This window comes from Mustela lutreola, chromosome 2, assembly GCF_030435805.1.
Source record: "Mustela lutreola isolate mMusLut2 chromosome 2, mMusLut2.pri, whole genome shotgun sequence".
In the NCBI taxonomy this organism is placed as follows: domain Eukaryota; kingdom Metazoa; phylum Chordata; class Mammalia; order Carnivora; family Mustelidae; genus Mustela; species Mustela lutreola.
The window spans coordinates 152,439,653-152,458,943 of record NC_081291.1 but is presented as its reverse complement, the minus strand read 5'-3'; the positions used below and the strand labels follow the sequence as shown (position 1 = coordinate 152,458,943).

At 36.5% G+C, this 19,291-nt stretch overlaps 1 protein-coding gene across 1 annotated transcript in view; it reads right to left on the bottom strand.

Annotated features, from left to right (window-relative positions):
- Positions 1-19,291, bottom strand: part of PLSCR4 (phospholipid scramblase 4) — a 132,258-nt gene that overhangs the window by 29,024 nt on the left and 83,943 nt on the right. The window contains 1 exon segment of the mRNA XM_059163839.1: positions 15,948-15,996. The gene's annotated coding sequence lies outside the window, so the exon portion shown is untranslated.

Genomic DNA, 19,291 nt, shown 5'->3' with positions numbered 1-19,291 from the left:
GGAAGGGAAGCTTTCTGACTCCACAGAAAAGAGGCATGAAAGGTTCAAATATGAAATCCTACCAGATCTTACCCAACATGTCTCTTTTCTTGACTGGTCCTGATTTTAACATAATAAAACCTGCACTGTAAATGTAGTACTTAGAATTCTTTGAGTCATTCTAGTGAATGATCAAATCTGAGAGCATGATGAGAACCCCCACATTTGTAGCCAGTTGCTCAGAAATGTGGGTGACCTGGGGATCCCTGAAACTTATGGCTGGTATCTTCAGTGGTGGCAGTCTTACTGGGGACTGAATCTTTAAACTTGTGGAGTCTGTGCTAATTTTGGGTGGTTAGTGCTTAGATTTTTGAAAGAGTTGCTAAACTATTACAAATAGAGGTACAGATATATATTTCTCATCACAACACTAAAACATCGTCATTTGTAAAACATCGGTGAGTATAAAGAAATGAACATAACTCTTAAACCAACTTCCAAAAATAACTATTCTTAAAATATTGGTGTCCTGTGAGTGTATATGTATGCATGACTTGTATATGTGTGAATGCATGGGGGGTTTTATAATAAATATTAGAAATACTGTGAACTAACAAATGTATGTGTTTAAATGCACGGTACCAAAAACTATCTTCACTTATTCAAACTATTGTTCACACCTTTCTAGTACTGTGACTAATATTATAAAATTTCCATTTACATAAAGGTTGGTACACACACCTTATAATTAAATAATTTAAGAAGGATTTGTGTTCTATAGGTGAATGTTTTTACAACTTAGGGAACAGTCTGCCGAATTATTTTCTTTCTAGCAAGGCTCCTTCAGTTTTAAACCCAAATCATGGGAGTGACCATCTCAGTGTTAATACATATTACCTCCCTTTAAACTTGGCCAATTTGCTAAGTGAAAAATTTCTTTTGTATTACCATGCTATTAAACACAATTCTTAATTCAATAAATATTAAAAATACTGTGTTTCCTCAAAGAGAAATTTTAACTGATATGGTCCCTTACAGATCTTAGAGAATCACTCATGTGAAAATATTACAAAATAGCAGGTACTCACACCTGTATGGAAGGAACTTTCATTTACGCATTCAAAAGGATTGTTGATTCTTCTTTTTTTAAGTGACCTTTTAAATATCTCTTGGTAATTAAAACATAAAACTTTTATTCACTTCTTTGAATGAGGCAAGACAAAGACAAATGGAAATTTGAAGGATGCCGAGAGAAAGAGCCCCCAATATTGGAGGTTTAAAGGCAACAGCTGCATTGTGTTTCTATTTCACTTGCTTATGGATTCTGGATTGAATATTAAAATAGCTCTACCCTTCTGAAAGAAAATCCAAATTAACACACATGTTCAGGGGTTGCCTCTTGGAAATCACTGCTGGTGAACAGACTAATTCAAACCAGATTTGACTGGACCATCCAAAAATATGGCTGCTAAGTCTCCCTAAATCTTACACATTTAGACTTTAATTATATTTTTTGCAGTAAATTCACTAAACTTATTATGTGTTCCTTTGCTTTTTTTTTTTTGCCTTTTTAAATCTCCCATTAATGGATGAAAAAGGCTGGGATGTCCAAGAACTGATTATTATTTTTATGGCTAATACCAAATCAAAATCTAATTATTGATGATCTCTTTTTTCTTTAAATTGTATTTAATGAAAACACTTTAAAGATCTCTTTACAGGCAGTATAGAGATAGTAATTTCATAAAAAGCTTTATGAGAGGTACTATAATATAGGTGGAAACTGAGGCACAAAAATGCTATTTGAAGTCTTTTCCCCAGGGTTGCACAGCCATTAAGAAGTACTGTCAGCAAGTGGCCAGTAATCCAGTGCCCCCCAGGCTACAGCACGTTGCTGCTACACCCGTGCCTCCTTCTTATCCATAACTTCAGCCGCACCAGAACTCTTCTGGTGAACCCTACCTCTGCAGTAGGGTGGATGGAATGTAGAAACAAGAGAAAAATAAATACAATCTAATGAGCTACTTTTCCCTGTTTCTGGTGATAGACAGTAAAATTAACAGGCAGAAACAACTAGTTCAAATATGCTTCTTTTTGAATATGAAATTCATTTCATACATGGGTGGGTGCGGTCTTTGAAATGTTCTTACAGTAATGGTGATACATTTATATTAATCCATCTATTTTGGCTCAGCTAAAGTTCTGTGGATTATAAATACACTAATTCATATGTGTGATTACCAAGGATAATGTTAGCTATAAATGTGAAACTCGGTTTACTTACTTAACTGAATATGATAAGTGAAGAATTCATTTCGCACAAAAAATTCGGCAGTAAGATGTCTCATGACATAAATAAAGCCAAGGAAGATAATGCTCCCTGCGAAACTGGCGCAAGGGGAGATCATGTTTCTAAAAGGAAGTTCTGGGGTCTCAGCTATTCTACTGTGGCCCAAGAGACTCGATGGACCAAAAAGAAAACACTTTCTGTTTTGGAGGTGGTGCCATGTGGTGGAGAGTGAAGAAAAGCAGGTAGACTAGTTGAGAGTGAGCCTCCTGGTAAGGAAGCTTAGAGAGAACACAGAGAGAAAGTTAGCAGGAATCACAGCATAAACAGTTTTGGAAAGACAAGGGCTTTAAAGAGGATTAAATTTTGGTGGAAGCCCTAACTAGAAGGTAAGTTTCCTAAAGGAAGAAATTTTTACTTATATTAATTCCCTACATATTCTGGATCATGACAGATCACAGGGTAACATACTTTACATGCATCAGTTCCTCTGGATTAAAAAGAAAAGGCTGTTGTGTATTCTAAATAAATTTAGAATTAAATTAAATTTCTTTATGTAAGGGCTTTTTGAATGTTAGCTGATCCACATGGAGATAGTTCCCTTAATATGCATATTTTTGTCACTTTTGCATTAGTCTGTATTATTACATTGTTCTCATAAATTATAAAATGTAATTCTCTTGGCCACATACTACTTCTACAATGCTGCTACATAGAAACAACTGAAAATGGTAAGTTTTCATACTACTTACCTACACTGTATATATATATTGCATACTTACATCTATTTATATGTTATTTATATACTTAAATATATCATAATACTAAACCACAGAGCTGGAAATAAGCAAACCAGTCATGTTTCCAAATTCTCAAACAGATAAGCCATCATTACATTCCAAAGTAAAACAAACTGGAATGAGGCCAAATAGAAAACATGATTCTTTTTAATTGAAAAATGTTTATACTTTTTAGAGGAAATTTAGGGTTCTATTTAAAGAAGCAGTTAGCTGTAGAGAACTGTGAGGTTACCACTGATTAAATAAGACCCCAAATAAACCCATATAATATATTTAAAACAGTTTCACTAAGTTACAATTTTAGATATAATTTACTAATTATCTAGGAGGTGTCAGGAACTTTGTATATTTTGAGTGAAGTGGATATTATGACTTCCATTACACAGGTAAGGAAAGAGAATCTCAGAGTTTAAATAACCTGTTCAAGGTCAGTTTTATGACCTGGGGAAACTATGGTTTCAAATACCCTCATCAGAGGCCAGACTACTTTTCTAAATCCCACTGAAAAGTGTCTCTCCTATCCCACCACCCTCACATTGCCTTCAAATTGCCCAACTCTCCTGCTACTACACTCTATAATATGAAAATAGGCCCTTCTACTGAGCTCCCTTTCACCTCCCATTTTATAAGGTTTGGGGAATTTAGAAAGAAATTCTGAGCCCAGAGAAAAAAATTTGTAACAGATCACCTGTTTCAGTTCTGGGTAAGATGTAGTAAACCTATTGTACCCTATCTCTCCCAACGAATGCCATGAATTAGCCCAGACAGAAGGATTAGGCAGCTATTTGAAGACTCTAGAAATGCCATGCAAGAGCATGGGAGAAGGCCAAACTAGAATCAGGTTCCTAATCTTCTTCTGGTATCCCTGCCCTGACAGGTTTTAAGGCAGTCTAAAACACGGTAGGTACGGTAGGCACCGGGGCAGAGAAAACTCCAGAGGAAGCAGGGGGTAGGGGAATTCCTGAAGTTCAGAAAGAGAGAGTTTCTCAATATTTTTTCTTTTTCTCACTTTCTCATGTCCCAAATCCTGGAAATTCCACTGTGGAGAAAGGAGTGATTGTATCCAAGGAGGCTCAGAGATGCCTAGGGGAATCTTCCTCTTGATATAAGGAGCTGTGGTCCCAAAAGGATGGGGAGAAACTCTTCCCTTTGTTTCTTTTTTCTCTCTGTCCTCCTATAACTGGGTCTCGTATACAAATTCATTTGTGGGAAGTACACAGCAACAAAAAAGTAAATAAAACTTTTTTTTTTTTTTTCTGGCCCAAGAATTGAAAAGGAGAGGCCCAGAAAGCTAATAAGGAGATTAGAGTGAAGAAGAAGCTTCAGAAAGTGTCCTAGTAAAGTTATTTATAAATTTCTGGGTTCATCCCTAAGTGATGCATGCATGAATCTGATCTTAACAAAAACTTTGAGAACTGAAGGGAGACCACAGTCCAGGTGTCAGATTGGCTGCTGGACTGCAAAAGAGACTAAACAGCATGACCAATGTTTCATAAAAATGAAAACTGACATTCAAATCACAACATACAGAAGTCTGGCAGAACCTATGGCCTGAACCCAAAGGAGTCAACTGCCTGACAAAACAATGAGAAAATCAATTTCCTGCATAGCTTCTAAATAAGACTCTGAATCTTTAAACATAATATTCAAAATACAATATCTAGGATACAGTACATATGTACAAAAGACCATAAAGGTCTCAAATCATGTGTTGAGAGCCACCACTAAAAGCACTACTCAAAAGGTATAATCCAGAACAAATAACAGATTCAATACTATTAAAAGACTGAATTGCTGAAAAAAAAAAAAGCTAGGAAATGAGACACAGAAGAATGAAAAAGAAAACAAGCAAGTATAAATTCAAACACAGCAATAGTTACATTAAATATAATGTAGTAAACATATTGAAAAAGAGACATATTATCAAAATCGATAAATGGATTTTTTAAAATGATCCAATAACATGCTCTCTAAAAGAAATTTATTCAAATGTAATGATAAAATAGACTAAAAGGAAAAAGAAAAGACATATCAAGCAAACATGTAAAAGAAAGATGGAATGTTAAGACAAACTGAAAACAAGTAGCAGCTGAGTTTCCATCAGTAGATGAATGGATGGAGAAGATGTGATAAGTGCATGCATGCGTGCACGTGTGCACACACAGGTGTGGCACAAGAATATTATGCAGCCATAAAAAAGGATGAGCTCTTGCCATTTGCAACAACATGGATGAACCTGGAAGGTATGATGCTAAGTGAAATATGTCAGACTGAGAAAAATGAAAACCATATGATTTCACTCATGTAAAATCTAAAAAACAGAACAAATTAACAAAAAGCAAAAATCATACCTATAAATACAGAGAACTGACGGCTGCCAGAGGGAAGGGGGTTGGGGGGATGGGCATAAATGGGTGTGGTGGAGTGGGAAATACAGGCTTCCAGTTATGGAATGCATAGGTCACAGGAATAAAGGTACAGCATAAGGATATATAGCCAATGATATTGCAATAGAGGTGTATGGTGACAGACTATTGCTACATTTTTGGTGAGCATAACATAACTCATAGAGATGTTGAATCACTGTGCTGTACACCCAAGACTAGTGTAACACTGTTTGTTAATTATACTCAAATTAAAAAATTTAAAGAATATGTCTGACATAAATCCTACCCTAATAGGCATGGGTTAAACAATTCAATCAAAGGCAAAGATTGGCAGAATGGGTATAAAAGGAAAAAAAAATGGCCCAACTATATGTAGTATATAAGAGGCACAGTTTAGATTAAAAAAAAAAAAAAAACACACAGGTTGAAAGTAAATGAATCAAAAGGCAACTACCATGTGAGCAAGTGCTAACCCAAAAGTACAGTGGCTATCGACTTTAAGACAAAAACTATTACAGGAGACAAAGAAGATATCTCACACTAATAAAAAGATCAATTCACCAGGAAAATGGAACAATTATATATATATATATATATATATATATATATATATATATATATATATGTGTGTGTGTGTGTGTGTACATAACAAGAGGGCCACAAAATACACAAGCAAAACTGGGCAGAAGTAAAGGAAGATATAGGCAATTCAATGACAATAGTTTGAGACTTCAATATCCCATTTTCAATAATGAATAAGATGCAGCCTGGACACAAGGCTCCAACACAAAAACCACAGGATCATGTCCTGAGTGGAAGGCAGATGCTTAACTGACTTAACTGACTGAGGTACATAAGTGCCCCTGTACTAGAACTTCTAGCCAGTTAGGTTAGAAAAAAATAATAACAAAAGGTATTGAGATTAGGAATGAAGAAAGTGACAGATCTTACACACAGACATTCACAAGGAACTGCTAAAAATTATTAGAACAAATAAACAAGTTCAACAATGTGGCAGGACATAAAATCAATATGCAAAAATCAGATGTCTTCTATACACTGGCAATGAATCAAACAAATAAACCAATTCCATTTACAAAAGTATTAAAAAATAACATATGCAGGAATAAAATCAATGAAAAAGTATAAAATCTATGTATTGAAAACTAAAAAATAATGTTGAAATAAATCAAATAAGATTTAAATAAAAGTACACAGTTGAGATGACAATACTCCACACTTCAACTATACATTTAACATAATCTCTATCAAAATCAAAGTTGCCTTTTTTAAGGAATTGACAAGCTAAACATAAAATTCATAACAAACAAAAGACAACTATAACAAGCCAAAATAATCTTAAAAACAAAGATGGAATTGACAAGCTAAACATAAAATTCATAACAAAAGACAACAATAACAAGCCAAAATAATCTTAAAAACAAAGAACAAAGATGGAGGATTCACACTTCTTGATTTTAAAACTTACTACAGTTTTTCCAAAGAGACATCCAGATGGTCAAGATACATGAAAAGATGCTCAACATCACTCATGATCAAGGAAATACAAATCGAAACCGCAATAGATACCACCTCACTCCTGTCAGAATGGCTGAAATTAGCACAGGAAGCAACAGATGCTGATGAGGATGTAGAGAAAGGGGAACCCTCTTACACTGTTGGTGGAAATGTGAACTGGTGCAGCCACTCTGGACAGTGTGGAGGATCCTCAAAAAGTTAAAAATAATGCTACCCTATGACCCAGCAATGGCACTACTATTTACCCAAAGGATACAAAAATACTGATTTGAAGGGGCACCACATGCACCCTGATGTTTATAGCAGCATTATTAACAATGGCTGAATTATGGAAAGAGTCCAAATATCCATTGACTGATGAATGGATAAAGAAGGTGTGGCATGTATATATGTGTGTGTGTGTGTGTGTGTGTGTGTGTGTGTATAATTACTCAGCCATCAAAGAATGAAATCTTGCATTTACAATGATGTGGATGGAACTAGACTGTATCACACTAAGCAAAATAAGTCAGTTAGAGAAAGACAAATATCGTATGATTTCACTCATATGTAGAATTTAAGAAATAAAAAAGAGGAAGGGGAAAAAAGAGAGAGGGAAGCAAATCATAAGAGACTCTTAACTAGGGGCACCTGGGTGGCTCAGTGGGTTAAGCCTCTGCCTTCGGCTCAGGTCATGATCTCAGGGTCCTGGGATCGAGTCCGGCGTTGGGATCTCTGCTCGGCAGGTAGCCTGCTTCCTCCTCTCTCTCTCTGCCTGCCTCTCTGCCTACTTGTGATCTCTCTGTCAAAAAAATAAATAAATAAAATCTTTAAAAAAAAAGAGAGACTCTTAACTACAGAGAACAAACTGAGGGTTGATGGACAGGAGGTAGGCAGGGAATGGGCTAAATGGGTGGTGAGTATTAAGGAGGGCACTTGTGTTGAGCACTGTGTGTTATATGTAAGTGAAGAATCACTAAATTCTACTCCTGAAACCAATATTACACTGTATGTTAACAAAATGGAATTTAAATAAAAATCTGAAAAAAAAATTAAAATAAAATAAATAAATAAATAAGTAAGTAAGTAAATAAAGCTTACTACAAAGCTACAGTAATCCAAATAGTGTGATACTGGCCTATGTTAGACATGCACACCAGTGAAACAGAATTGGATGCCAAGACTATTCAATAAGGAAGGAATAGTCTTTTCAACAAACTGCTGGGAAAACTGTGTATCTATATAGAAAGAATGGATTTGGACCTCTACAACATCCCATACAAAATAATTAAGTGAAAATGGACCATAAAACTAAGAAATTTTAGAAGAAAAATGGGAGCACATCATCATCACTTTGGGTTAGGCAATGGTTTCACAGATATAACACCAACAGCACAGGCAGCAGCAAGAAAGAAATAAGTAAACTGGACTTTCAACAAAATTTTAAAAGTTTATAGTTCAAAGAATACCATCAGGAAAATAAAAAAAAATAATCCACGGAATGAGATAAAATATTTGTATATCTGATAAGGGACTTTTATCTAGGATATAGGGAGAACACTCAGAACTCAATTAATAAAGACAAATAACCCAACTAAAAATAGGATTTGGATACTTTTCCAGGGAAGATGCATGAATGCCAATAAGGACATAAGAAGATCCGCAACATAATTAGCCATCAAAGGCATGCAAATCAAAACTACCATCAACTTTTCACATCTACTATAATCAAAAAGACAGACAATAACAAGTATCAGCAAATACGGGGAGATACTGGAAAATCCTCATTCACTGATGGGGGAAATGCAAAATGGTGCAGTTGCTCCAGAAAACAGTCTGGCAGTTCCTTGAAAGATTAAACATAGAGTTTAATATGGTTAATACAGTTAAACATATGATAGCAATTCTATTCCTAGATACATACTGAAGAGAAATAAAAACAAACATTTTCACAAAATGTGCACATAGCAGCATTATTTGAAATAGCCCCCAAATGGAAACAACCCCAAAGTCCATAAACTGTTGAAGGGATGAACTTTGTAAAGTGGTATATCCTTACAATGGGATATTGTTCAGCTGTAAATGGTAATAAAGTCTAATACATACAACTTGAATGAACCTTGAAAACATTAACCGAGTAAAAGTCTGTCACAAAACACCACATACTGTCTGATTCCTTTTACATGAACTGTCCGGAATAGCAAGTCTATAAAGACAGAAAGGAGATTAGTGGTTCCAAGGGGCTGGAGGAATAGTGACAGGAATGCGGAGTGACTGCTATTGGGCATGAGTTTCTTTCTGGAATTATGAAAATCTTCTAATATTAGACTGTGGTGAAGGCTGCGAAACTCCGTTGAGTACAGTAAAAAGCAAGAAACTTCAGGTAAGTGAATTGTATGATACGTAAACTATATCTCAGGTTAATAAAAGAAAAATAGCTGATTAATATCCCACAAGTAAATTTCGGAGCAAATAAAATTATCAGAGGGCCAGCATTTAAAAGTAGGAGTCAAACCAACAAGATACAGTGATCCTAAACATCACTGCACCTGATAATACGGCTTCAAAATCCATGAAGCTAACACTGACAGCACTGAAAGGAGAAACAGACAAGTCTCCAGTTATCGCAGGAGACTTGAACACTTAGTTCCTTCTTCAGTAATCTAGAGCATCAGTGGAGAGATAATCAGCAATGATACTGAAGAACTAAAATATCAACCAACAGCAATATTGATCGAATACTCCACTCAACCACATCAGAATACCCGTTCTCTTCAACACATAGAAACTTCACCCAGACAGACTATATTCTGGGTCATAAAACAAACCTTTAAAAATTACAAAGAATTTTTTTTAAAAATTACAAGGTGGGAGCACCTCAGGAGCTCAGCACCTGAGCTCTGTGGGTTAAACCTCTGCCTTTGGCTCAGGTAATGATGTCAGGGTCCTGGGATCGAGCCCCGCATCAGGCTCTCTGCTTAGCAGGGAACCTGCTGCCCCTTCTCCTTCTGCCTGCCTCTCTGCCTACTTGTGATCTCTTTCTGTCAAATAAATAAATAAAATCTTAAAAAAAAAAAATTACAAGGCACCTAAGTGGCTCATTTGGTTAAGTGGTTCCTTCGGCTCAGGTCATGATCTCAGGGTCCTGGGATCAAGATCCATTGTGGGCTCTGCGCTCAGCAGGGAGTCTGCTTCTCGCTCATCCTCTGCCCCTTTCCCCCACTCTGCAGCATGTGCTCGCTCACCCTCTCTCAAATAAGTTAAATCTTTAAAAAAAATTACAAAAGATTAAAATCAATCAAAGTGTGTTTTCTGACGAAACTATAATGTAGCTGGAAATCACTAACTGAAGAGTAATGCCAAAATTTCCAACCGCTTAGAAATAAAAACAATACACTTCTAAATAATCCATACTAAAAAAAGACATCTCAAGGGAAATAAGAAAATATTTCGAACTGAATGATAAAAATAGGTCATGAATGTGGTGAACTCCCAGAAGTATATATATTTTCCAAGGATTTTATAAACTGAAAGTTATTCATATAGCAATTTCCCCAAAGAACAACCTCATGCGTGGGTTTCAACTACAGTTAATACAACTTCCTCAGGTAGCTGAAATACTACTGATATCATATTTTATTATCTACTTGCAAACTGATTGATTTACATTTACATTTACTTCACAATATTAACAAACAATTTCCTTCTCCCCTTAAAAATGTGATTGTCCCATGTTAAATTTATCAAAGTCAATAGCTTTCTGGGATTTAGCTATTGCAATGATCATATACTAGATTCTGTGTGGGGTCAATTCTTCTCACAATAATGAAATATTCTGTAAAAACACTGCATACATAGGTTAAGGACTTTCCACATGTATCACAATGCAAACAGTATCCTGAACACAGCAAAATCCACCTCATCGTGCCTCAATAAAGTCATCACCTGTTTAAAAATATCTTATTATCCTTCCTTGGATAAAGGCCTAACACTGCCATCAGAAAGAAAAAAAAAAAATAAGTAAAGGGATAAAATACATTTCTACTGGGAATATTTAATTATTCAAATGTAGAAACATAATATGCATATGCACAATATTACAAACAACTAAGAAAATGATTCCAAAAATCTGGGACATAATCAAATTTGCAGATCTTTTATTTCTTTTCTACTGGGAAAACTTTTCAAAACTTTTATGAGCATATAAACCTCCAACATTAAAACAGTACAAAAACAACTAAGATAATAAAATTGAAATAAAATTAACACTTTCTACAGCTGAATACAATAGTGGTATTTCGTGCAGATTTTTTTAGCTGGATTGAGTTGCTAAGGGTATTTTTAAAGTAAATATTCTTTGATTATGACATTAAATGAAGTTTTTTTAACCTTTGCTAAAATGCTACTCAAAGTTACTTGACATAGTAGAAATTTTTAAAAGATTATAAGATATGCAATTTTCCTACAAAAACTTTCCAAATACCAATTCATCATTTGATGTTAACATTTCCAAAATAAATGTAGAGTTTCTCTGCCTTCTTAATCCAATATTAACAATATTTAAGAAGGTCAAATTTGCTAAATATGTTATTAAATAATATGGTCCAGTTTGTTCTCATGAATGTAAATACTACAAAATTTTCGTCACTTTGAAACTGAAAAAACTATGCAAATATTTTGTAAAGAGAACTTTAGTCACATAGAACACATACAAATAAAAATGTGCTAGGTATATAAGCATGAACTTTTGAGCAAACTGATTTCCAAAGTTCCTACCCACACAAAAATCTGTAGTTTAGCAATCAAGTACAATATTCTCAAGGAGGAAGGAGGGGGTGGTGCTTGTGTGGCTTAGAGGGTTAAGCATCTGCCTTTGGCTCAAGTCATGATCTCAGGGTCCTGGGAAGGAGCCCTGCATTGGGCTCTCTGCTCAGTGGAGAGTCGGCTTCTCTCTCTGTACTCTCCCTCTCTTTCTCTCAAATAAATAAATAAATAAAATCTTAAAAAAAAAAAAAAAAAGGAGGAATGAGGTGTATAAGAAATTTGGAACCATTCCAAATATGCCATATAGCATATCAGACCAGGTGATGCTGACATTGCTAATTTAGTATCACACTCTATCAAAAAGCTAGGGGACTTCTTTCTCTAAGAAGGCTTGAAACCTATGAGGCTTGAAACCACTTCCCAAGTGATTCTGATATATCCCTCACCACACTTCCATCCATCTATAACTACAGATCTATGCCCTCTCTTTCCCAAGTAAAAATCCATCTTCGAAAGGAATCATATCTTAATAAACTAAATTAAATCTTCAATTTACTAATGCAATACCTATCTAATTTTTTCCTCAAACCTCATTGGTAAACCTAAGTAAATCTCTTCTGAAGTTCAAAAGAAATCCAAAATACGCTGTAAAACTTTTAAGTAATACATTTTCCTCTTTGTATAAGGAATCTAATCTAATAGATTTTATAATCTGAACTGAAAAAGAATAAAAATAAAACTGACAACATACTCTCTTGTAATGTATCTGTAACTATTTAGTTCACCAAAGTTGAAATGTTTTACACACACTTCCAAGTATTTATAGACTTTAAGCCAAAATCTTGGCTCTTGTAAGTATGTATAATTGTGTTGATTAATTTTTTGGGTTTCTTAGTTACTAGGGAACTGGATAGTTGAGTGGGCTCAACATGAATGAATTTAAGTCCAATGACTGTGAAGAATTTAGTCACTTTCTGTTCCACACCATGGCAACTTAATAGGTTGCTGTCACACAGAGTTAAAAAACTATCCTACTCAAAAAGCTACTACAGAGGCATTTACTTCTTGTAGTACAATTTTATTTTTCCTTTTAAGCATCTGTCTCTCATCCTGAAGTACTGTAAAGGTTAATTTTCATTTTAGTACACTGCTGCTGAAATACATAACGAACATGAACACTCCTGCATTTTTTTGTTTGTAAGAAAGTTAACAGGCTGTGAAATCCCTCAGGCAAAAGTTTTCAGTTGTGTGTCTCTAAGAAACATCATAGCACTCAATATTTTTTTTTAAAGATTTTATTTATTTATTTGTCAGAGAGAGAGATAGAGAGCACAAGCAAGCAGTGTGGCAGGCAGAGGCAGAGAGAGAAGCAGGCTCCCCACTGCAAGGAGCCGGACGTGGGACTCAATCCCAGGACCCTGGGATCAAGACCAGAGCCGAAGGCAGTGGCTTAACCGACTGAGCCACCCAGGCATCCCCATAGTACTCAATATTAAGGAAGGAGATAAAGGAAGAGATTTTTCAAAGGCAGAAGCTGAAAGAGGACATTCAAAAATAAAGTAAATAAGGAGAACAATATGGAAAGCTTTATGAAAGAAAATATATATTTTCTACATTGAATGACAACTAATATATCCAGAAAGGAATTATTCTATATAAATTACTATACACTTCCAGGATCTTTATTATTTGTTACTTTATTATTTTTCCCATTATAACAACATCACTTTTCCCTTAGACACATATATATTATAGAAGAACATGGAAACACATAATATAATTTAGTCTAGTTCTACATTATTTACAAAAATGTTGTTACTGTATATATTCTACCTTTATATATACTGTTTCAGCTTGTTTTTTGTGTTCCAATGTATATTAAAATTTGGACATATTTTCACTTTAGAACATTTAGAGCTATCAAATGTTATAACTATACATTAAACCACCTTTGGATGTACCATAAATTATGTAACCAAATCCCAACCAATGGTTATGAAACTGTTTCCAAGTTCTCTGTATTACCAACAATACTACTGCGAACATCTTTGACACAGATTTTTACTTGCATGCTTAAGAGAATGATAAATTCCAATAACTGAGTATTTGTAAAGTTTAATAGTTATCGCCATAAAAAAGCTTTATCAATACATTTCCACTGAGAGTTTGTTAGACTGTATTTGTCTTATCACATTATCAACAATACTGAATATTATCAGACTTTCAAAATCAGTAACATACACAAAAACTCTTACTTTAATTGTACTTCGGATAATTAACCTGGCTAATGCTTCCCATTTGCATTTCTCTTGCTTTGAACTGACTCGTTATGTCCTCAAATTGACTGTTGATTTTAAAAATCTTGATTAGAGTTCTAGGAATACTAATATAATTAGCTCTTTTTCTGTTAACAATTCCCTATTTGTATGTTTTCTGAATAAGAACTGTTAGTAAGCATGTTCCTAAATAGGCTGTAGGTTTTTTATCAACCTCATCACCCACATGCCAAATTCACAAATACTCACTTAGGTTTTCCTCTTTTACTTTCAGGTTTCAAACCTTTAGATTAAAATTAATAAGTCATCTAGATTACATTTGTGTACTAAGAGTAAGAAAGTTTCAGTTCTAGTATTAGTTTTCTCAAATAAATACCTGATTATTTAAGCATGATCGATTACATGTCATTTCTTCCCCACCACATGATTTGAAATGTTTATACAAGATGGGATTGGGAGGGAGACAAACCCTAAGAGACTCTTAATCTCAGAAAACCAATTGAGGGTTGCTGGGAAGTGGGGGAGAGGGGATCGGGTGGTTGGGTGATGGTCACTGGGAAGGGGATGTGCTATGGTGAGTGCTGTGAAATGTGTAAGACTGAGGAGTCACAAACCTGTACCCCTGGAGCAAACAACACATTATATGTTAATAAAAATAATTAAAAAAAATAAAATGTATGTTTATAAAATGACAGCATTCCTTTATTCTTAAATCTATCTCTTCAGTTTCATTGTCTTGTCTGTTCTATTCCTTATTCCATTGTCTTTTAATCACTATACATTGATAATACCCTTTATTATGTAGTAAAACATACTACTGTTTTTCCACATGGGCTTAACAGTTGACTTAGAAACAAAAAAAATTCAATTAGGAATCTATTCAATTTATATATTCTCTTAAAGAATTATATCTTTAGAAAAATACATTTTATTGCATTTTTACTTACACATTCATTGTATTTTCACCATCTAGTTTGACCTTTTTTTAAATAAGTTTTCAATTTCATGTTGTTTCAGGATAAATTGAATGTTCTATTTTGTTCAATTGTACTTTTTTAATGTAACATTTATTGATATCTGTTAGATGCAACTGGGCACTTCACTGAATTCTTTTTCTAGGATATTTTTAATTGCTTCCTACAGACATTCAAGATACATAAACACATTATGTGTAAAAAGAGGTAACTTAGTTTCTTTTTTTCCTAGTCAGAATGTTAATGTGTTCCCTTGCCTGAAACCACTGCCCTATACAATTAACAACAACATCACAGAATGTCATGAAGGGCATTCTTGGCTTTTCCAATCTAATGGAAATGACGCTAGTATTTCAAAATTAACCAAGACCATGGAGTAAAATATTAAATTCATACTTTTAAAAAACATTTTAAAATTTTTTTTATTTATTTGAGAGAGGGGGAGATCACAAGTAGGCAGAGAGGCAGGCAGAGAGAGAAAGGGAAGCAGGCTCCCCGCTGAGCTGAGAGCCCGATGCGGGGGCTCGATCCCAAGTCCCTAAGATCATGACCTGAGCTGAAGGCAGAAGCTTAACCCACTAAGCCACCCAGGCGCCCCAAATTCATACTCTTAAGTAGGTGGGAAGTCAATCTTTTATATATGTGTAAATCAATCTTAATGCCTAATTAGCTTCACCTGTACTCGTTTTGGTAGCTACATTTTAAATACATAGAATAAAGTATAGAATAAAGAACTCAATTGAACTGTAGATCCTAAGATAAGAATGCTGGAAAATAAATGAAAGGAAAATCCAAGTCTTGAAACACAAACGTTTAATTTTTACAGAAACATCGTAAGTACACCCCTGAATAAATTACACCTCCCCAGTTTGTCTGCATTTTTAAAATGGGAGCAGGGTTCTCTCCTGTAACCCCCGCCCCCCCGCCCGCCAAATTCGTAAAGTAACCGCAAACGCTCTTACCTGCGAATCCACCTGGAGGGAGTACCTGAGTGCAGCGCCAAGGGAATGTCTGCGAGAGACGCAAGGGGAGTCGGATCAGGCAGGACCCGGCCTGCGGGACAGAGACCCTCGAGTGGCGAGGGCGGCCCCCAGCAACGCGCTAGAAAGGAGACCCGGAGGGCTGGGAAGCGCAGCCAACTCTTCCAGAGCGCATTTTTGCTTTTGCAGAACGATCTTTCCAACAGCTTTCATTCCGGCGCCGCAGCCGCTCACGTCCAGGGGGCCCCGACCCCCAACCCACGGCTGGAAAGAGGATCTGTCTGTCCCGCCGCGTCTCCCGGCAGACGAGCGCCTGGAGCCCCGCAACTCCCGCACCACCTGAGGATGCACCGCGCCGCGCAGGGGGCGGCCGAGCACCAGCCCAGGACGCCGCGCGCCCCCGCATCCGCCAGCCCCGGCCTCCCCTCACCACCCAGGCGGCCCTCCAGCCTCCCAGACCCGGTTCTTCGCCCGCCCCCGGCTCCACTCACCGCGGGCCGGATGTCCTCTCCGCACCCGCGACGCCAGGCCCCAGGGTCTAACCTTCCCGGCGGAGCGGAGTAGAGAGGAGGGACAGGGGAGGAGAGAAGGAAGAGGAGGACGTTTCAAATGGAAAACAAACGAGAGCCCCGAGGGGAGGGGGCGGTGCGGGGCTCAGGGGCGTGGTCCCGGCTCGCCCGGACCCTCCCCCGGGGCCAGCGGCCGCGCGGACCTCGGACCCCAGCCCCCGCGCTTGGCCCTCGGCCGCCGCGGGTCGGTTGTGCGCGAGGCGCGGAGCGCCACGGCTGTAGGCGTCCAAATGAGAAAGGACGGAGAGGGGGACACGGAGAGAAAAGTTGTCAGAGCTCTAGTGTGAGGTGAAGAGGGAGGTAAGGGCCTGTCGCCGTTTGCCTCTAATCAGGGAGGCAGGTTCCGTAGCCTGTGACAGAGATTACTGTGCCCGGAAAGGAAGCGAAGAAACCACTGTTTCGCAAGAGCTCGGTTAATTTGCATCTGCTCCCACCCCTCAGACCCTTGGCTTGGAGAATTGGCCTTGGCAATGCAATGCTCCTGGAAACACTCGGGCGCGGGCCCAGGCATTCTGTTTGCTTTTCCACAGGGCTGGAGGAGGCCGATTTGATGTTGGAGGGAGGGAGTCCAGGAAAAAGAGAAAGGGAGAAGTGTTGCCTAGTTTTTTGACCTTGGTAGAAAACTGTCATTCGTTAATACCATTGTTCAGCACAAATGCTTCCTCCCCACCCCAAACTCCTGGGGTTCAGCTAGGGTGGTCCATGGGGAGAAGCACAGTCCACTGACTGGAGCTGGGGGAGTCTAAAAAGGTCCCTGACGTTATAAAAAACAAAACAAAACAAAACAAAACAAAAGAAAAACAAACACAGAGCTGGGCAGAAATAAATTAGATGAAGCTCTGAAGAGGACTTGGCAGTGCTCCACTATGGGAATAGTTTGGATATGGGAAGGCATATGGGAATGGAATTCTGGAATTTTCCATTTTTCTTTGTATGTATGCTATTTGTTAGTATGAATGTAAGAATGGGTTTTAAAAATTCATATTGTATTTCTCAGTAACAATTGCATTGCATACAGAAAGAAAGAAAGTTATATGGAAAGCATAAAAAGAAGCTGGTGCCCAAACTGCAGCAAAATAATAATACTCTTTATTAGCTTTGTTCTGAATTCATGAATGATCAGGAGATTGAGCTTTTGAATGCAAACATTCACAATGGCCACATGAAAGATGGCAAAAAATTCAAAAGCAAAACATGTCTTGTGAAACATACTGCTTTGAGGGGGACAGGAAATGACATTAATGGCAGTGCCTCTTATGCCCAAATCAGAAGTTTTGAGGGGAATAAAAATGACTCAAACCCATGTCTTTCTGAGATTCCTGATCTGATGACATTTCTACTTGAATAATTCAAGGGATGACAAATTCATTATTTCTTTGTACTAGTCCTATTTTAGTTGCTTTGCTTCTTAGCTACATCTCTTTGTATTTTGTTTTTACTGGGTGTGCTTACATTACCACAGTCTGCTTAGAGTTAATACTGTATTTCTTCATATAAAATGAAAAGATTTGCCACAGGACTTTTTGGTTCCTCAGTACTATGTGCCATTGCTCTTAGGCTTTACATGCATTCAAATTATAAACTACGTAGTAAAATGTTGTTTTGATAAAGCAGTTGGTTGTCTTTTACAGATATTAAGAGAAGAAAAAAGGTAACTTCTATATTTATCGCCATATACATAATTGTTGCTCTTCATTTTTTCTTGTAGATACTTATCTCACTTCACTTCAGTCTGGAGAATTTCCTTTAGTAATTCTTTTGGTTCAGAACAGCTACAGATAAATTCTCTTCGCTTTTTAAATCTAAAAATATTTTTATTTTATATGCATTTTAATGATAACTTCACTGGATATAGAATTTTGGGTGCACAGATTTTTTTTTTCTTTCTCTATAGTTTTAACTTCTATTTTTATCTGATGGGATTCATGTTATTGATTTTGAGATTAAATTTTTTAGCTTTGGTTTTCTGTGGTTAGTTTATGATTTGCGGTTTTCTTTATATTTCTCCTACTTAGAGTCCTCTAAGTGTCATAGATATGTATGTTGATCATGGTAAACTTTCAACCACTATTTTTAAATTACTTCCCTAGCCCATTCTTGCTCTTTCCTTTCCTTCTATGAATCCAATTAAATGTTTGTTAGACTACTTAATGTTGCCTCATAGATCATCAAGACTTTGCTTACTTCTTTCTAATTTTTTTCTCTTTAGGTTGAATAATTTCTGTGGATCGCTCTTCATAATATACTGGGCTTATTTCAATCTGCCGTTAGGCCCATTACCAATATTACACTTTCAACTCTAGTATTTCTGTTTGGTTCTTTTTCACAGCTTCTGTTTACCTGTTGAGATCGCATACCTGTTCATTCATGTTAACCATCATTTTCTTTATATTATTATGCATATTTATAATACCTGCTTACTACCCTATTCCAATATGTGATTCACCTTGGGATCTGTTTCTGTAGGTTGTTTTGTTTTGTTTTGTTTTGATAGAGCCCAGTCACCCACAATTTTCTGTTTCTTAGGATATATATTAATTTTGTATTGTGTATAAGATGTTAAGGATAATATATTACAGAGTTTCTGATTTTTGTCTTCTTCCTCTGACAAGAATTAATCATTCTCTGACATGTAATTAAAGGCAAATCATCTTTAATTCCTGGAGCCTTTGGTTTATACTTTAAGACCCGTCAGTCTTAAAGTCCTTTCAGCTGCTACTTTCTGCTGGCATCACTGGAGTTTCTCCAGCCCATCTG